Below are 5,186 nucleotides of genomic sequence, written 5' to 3' on the forward strand. Positions count from 1 at the left end.
AGGGAGAAGGTCTATGAAGGAGGGGGGGGGGGGGGACAGGCAGGTCTAGCCCCTGGGAAAGATAGTGGGGAGTGGGGAGAGGAAGGATTGGGTAGGGAGAGTCTCAGAGCAGCCCTGAGAGAGCGTCAGCCAGGTCACTGGGGTAGGTCTCTGGCCAAAAGCTGCCCACTGGAAGAGTCCCACAGTGGCTCTAATACCCCTTCCAGGCTCAGTCATTAGCAGGCAGCAGCCCAGGTAAAGCGCGATCTTGCCATGAACGTGCTCCGAAGGGGCAGCAGCTGGGGCGTCTGTGGAGTAGGCTCCTGCTGCGAAGGTCAAGGTCAAACAGGCAGACAAAGGGATGGGAGGAGGTCCAGGCAGGGGGATGAGCTTGGGCAAAGGTGCACGTGTGCCAAGTACAGAGAGAAGGTCCAGGAAACGACAAGCAATAATCAACACAGACAGGGTGTGGGAAGAACGAAGGAGGCCGCGCCAGGAGCGCAGCCCGGGTGGCAAGCTGTGTGTTCCGAGGCTCTGGCTTTGGACTTTCTCCTGTGGCTCATGAGCCACCAGAGGTTGCCACAGGGAAGGTAGTGACCAGATACAGCAGCAGGAAGGTGAGGGATTGTTGAGGGGAGAGATGGGGCAGGGAGGTCAATCAAGGGCTATGGAAGTAAATTCTTTTGTTTTCCTTGAAACTAAGCCTGAGGAAAGGGGAAATGTGGATGTGACATCAGCAGATGCAGAGGTTGAGAATAAGACAGCAAACTCAGAGACGACCATGGCTGAGGCATGAACAGAACACCGACACCTGGAGAAATTAAAGGCCTGTCTCAAGATGACACAACCAAAGCAGGTTTCCTGAATTTTAATGAATGAAGACAAAGGGCTCATTGGTTAACAACAACAACAACAACAAAAGGTTTGGAGAAGCTACCTACTATATCCTCTTCTTGAAGATCCAATATCTTATTAGTATTTTTCCCTCCTATGAGCATTTTAAAGACAGTAGGACAGCTGTGACCAATAGAATGTTCTGCAATGATGGCAATGTTCTATTCTGTACAGTCCAATATGGTAGATGCTACCCACATATGACGGTTGGGCCCCTTGCATTGTGGCTAGCGAGACTGAAGAAATACATTTTTAATTATTTTATTTTATTTTTGCAGCTAGCCAGTGCAGGGATCAAACCCTGAACCTTGGTGTTATCTGCACCACGCTCTGACCAACTGAACTAACCAGCCAGCCCGAATTTTTTAAATTTAGTTTTATTTAATTCTAACTAATTTAAAGTATAAATTTAAATACAAATCAGGTCGTATCAGTGAGCACAACCAGTCAGAGGGGCACAAATGGTGGCTTTGGTCTCCAGAGCTGAAAACCTGGTGAAGAAGTGTCCAGTCAGTTGCAGAGTTGGGCAAGATGGAGGCTCCTTGCACTTGATGCACTGTTAGGAAATCTCAGAGACCCAGAAAGGGAACTTCCGGTGATACAATATCCCCTACAGACTCTGGCTGATGTGAATAACAGGGGGAGAAGCCTTGGCAAGGAATGTGCCTTCTCACTAACCCATAATTCATTAATTAAGAAAAGATTTGACACTGTGCTGTTTATGCAGCTGTCATCTCTCAGCCCTGCTCTATGATGCTTGGGCTGGGATTCTGCAAACCACATTTTTGCTTCCCCTGCAGCTCCCTGTTAGGCTTTGCAGCTAGGCGGCGCTAGAGAGCAAGATCCTGGATGGATGAGGAGGGGAAGGAGACTAGCTCCTCCCCTGTGTGCTCACAGTTCCTGTGAGCCAACTTCACTTTGGAGCCTCAGTTGGCTCCAGTCTCCAGCTTTTTGTCACCCCATATTCCCAGAATCAGCCTCATCTTGCCCTTGAAAGGTACTTGCTCCAGCCCGGTGACACTCTCCTCAAAGTTCTAATCCTATCCTCCCATTTGCACCCTAAGCCCTAGTGGTGTAGGCTGCGTCCTGATACCTCAGTGTCTCCTCCCTGCCTTTTCAGTTTTCACTACTCAATCAACAGCTCTATTAAATTCTCTCTGTGAAAATAACTGGGGTGATTTCTGTTTGCCGGACTGGACTTTGACTAATACAATCATTATCACTTACTTCTTAAAAGAGTAAGAGAATAAATTCACAGAATTACACAGTAGTAGACAATAGCATTAAAATAAATCAATAGCAATGGTTCATTGACCCTGGTCAAATAACTGTCCACCTTAGTACTATTTAGTCTGCTTAATGCTAAATTTGGAGATTTTCTTTATATGGAGCCACGGTGAACACCACTCTTTCTAAAGGCAAAGGACTTAGCATATCCATATTAATTAATTTTTGCTATGTAATAAATTACCCTAAAACTTAGCAACTTGAAACAACAAACAGTTATGACCTCACACAGTTTCTAAGGGTTGGAATCTGGGAGCTACTAGCTAGGTGAATCTGGCTCAGGATCTCCAATTAGGCTACAGTCAAGATGTCAGCTGGGGCTGCAGTCATCTGAACGCTAGATTGGGGCTGGGGGATCAGTCTTCCAAGCTCACTTGCTCAGGGTGGGCTTGGTGGGAGGCTTTAGTTTCTTACTATGTGGGATCCTCCACAGGGATTCTCAAGACATGGCTTCACTCCACGAGAGTGATCCAAGGAGAGAAAGGGGGATGTGACAATGTCTTTCATTAGAAGCAAGTCACTAAGTCCAGCATTCAATGGGAGGGGATTACACAAGGGTGTGAAAATCAAGAGGTGGGATCACTGGGGGTCATCTTGGAGGCTTCCTGCCACAACATCTGACTTCTGGTCAGCAGTTGACAGCCTGCAGTGTCCATGTAGCATTGTCCATCTGACTTTCACGACTCTGTAAGGTTGGGCAGATAAGGCACTATCTGCTGTTATTGTCATTGTATACATGAGAAAACTGAGGTTCAGGGAAGCTAAAGGATGTGCTTAAGTGAGAACCCAGGTCTTCTGCCTCCATGTTCAGAAGAACACATCATAACACTGCTGATCTATATAATAAATTAAGGAGAAGTATTGCTGAAGAAAAGCTGCCTGAATATGAGCAGCTGATGCAAGGATTTCCAAAGCCATGTATATTGCAGCTTCTTTCCATATAACTAGAAGGTGCAGAGCGATAATGGAAAACTGGGTGCTCCATTTTATTCACTACTGTATCATACACTCATAGTGAACAGCTGACACAGAGAGAAGGAACCACACAAGTATTTCAAATAATTAAGTGAACGTCCCCAGGCGGCATGCATGTTGGGGGTGTATGTCAGCTATACCAAAGGCTGGATTCTGTCAAGAAAACCAAGTGAAGGTGCATTGTGGGGCATCTGAATAATGTAGAAATCCTGGGAAACTGGCTTGCCTTAAATCTTCCTCTCTTAGGGACCTCACATCCTCACTAAACTACATTTTCTCCAAGGTATGCCCCACCACACTGGTCACTGGATCAGCCAGCCATAGTTCTCAGTAGCTACACTGGTGCAGTGGTACAGAGCTCAGAACAAGGCACCAACCCAGCCTCCTTAGCACATAAAATCCATTGGGGTCTCCTGGACAATTGCCCAAACAGGGTAAATTACCAGCAAAGAAAACACATGGTGTAGGGCAATATCTTTTGACTGAGGCACCAAGATATGACCCAGACACCAGGGCAAGGAGTGAGACAGGGACAAGGAGGGACCCTTTTCTGGGAGAGCCTCAGACAATTGGTTACACAACTCTTGAGCCCCTTGCCCAGAAGCCTCCCATCCAGATCTAGGGGTTAAAAGGGTGGAAAAAGTAGAGACTGGGGAGCAGTGTGTTGAAGGCAGCTTCCTTAGAGAGAGCTGTGCTGGGCCGTCCACTCTCTCTCTCAAGTTACAGGAGTTGGGGCAGGACTGTCCCCAGAAGGGTATGACCCATGGCAACTCAAGCAACTCAACAGCAGGGAGGCCAGACAGGTTAGCACCTTTCATAGGCCCCTTGAGATAGCGTTAGAGCCCAAAGTTTCAAAATTTAATATTAATGATGTTCAGAAAAGTAAGGTGGAGCTTCCCATGGCACCAGGGGCTATCCTAGTTGCCCTGCCCAAGGGACAGGCCTGGTGGGAGGGGGCGCCACTTCCTCCTAACCCAAAGCCTTTGAAGAGGTCCTCACTGGGCCCACTCAGAACTCCACATGTGTGTGTCACCTGCAGGTAGGTTGCACAGAAGACTGGTTCCCTCGGGAGCAAAAGCAACTTGCAGCAGCAGACAGGGGACCATGAGGTCTGGGGACACTGCCATGCCCTCTCAACGGTGGCCGGAAGATGCACAAACCCCAGACACCATCTGTGGGCCCATGGTAGAAATGCTATTTTAGGGTCTTTTTAAAAGGAATCCTACTTCAAGGCAGTCTTCTAGGGCCTGAAGCCCTCAGTGGAAGGAGATGGAGGGGGGCATATAACGTGAGGGGCAAATGATGGGGGGGGCAAAGGAAAGGCCCTTGCCTAGGCCATGGGAGTTACATCCAGAGGGATTGTAGGAAAAGTTCACAGTAAACATTAGCTGGCCCAGAGTACACAAAGCAGCTTACACCAGAGGGATTGTAGGAAAAGTTCTCAGTAAACATTAGCCGGCCCAGAGTACACAAAGCGGCTTACAGCAGTGCCAGTCAAGTGACAACTTTCCATGATCTGTTTCTCTCCTTCCTGTGGCTGGTGGGCAGGGAAAGAGGCAAGGGAGGGAGGGAAAGGTGACACCCCGACTGCTGAGCACAGGCGCTGCCAGTGAGAGGGAGAGGAGTCTGCCCTTGGAACGAACACCAGAGCACTGGTTAGTATATTTGCCTGAACCCTTTCAATTACTGAATTCAGACTGTGTTTGCTCTTTCAAGTGCCATTATGACTTTCTTTTGATATCTAAGGGTGGCTGGAAAAGTCCTGGGAAAGGACTACTGTCCTGGGCAGGATGTAAAGGGGCAATTCTCTCAAAGGCTCTGTCCAGCTGTAATAACCCGTGACTTCTAAGTGCAAATTAGTATTTATTTATTTAACAAATACTTCAATTGCTCTTGTGAGCCACGTACTGGTCAAAGCACTTCATCAATACTAACTCATTTAATCCTAACAAAAACCCTGTGAGGTTGGTACTATGAGCATTTCCATTTTATTTATTGTTGGTTCCTCGCCACCGGGGACCAACAACACAGGGCGGGAAGGGACCCCGGAC

Source organism: Galeopterus variegatus, unplaced genomic scaffold (assembly GCF_000696425.1).
Source record: "Galeopterus variegatus unplaced genomic scaffold, G_variegatus-3.0.2 Scaffold82, whole genome shotgun sequence".
Lineage (NCBI taxonomy): Eukaryota > Metazoa > Chordata > Mammalia > Dermoptera > Cynocephalidae > Galeopterus > Galeopterus variegatus.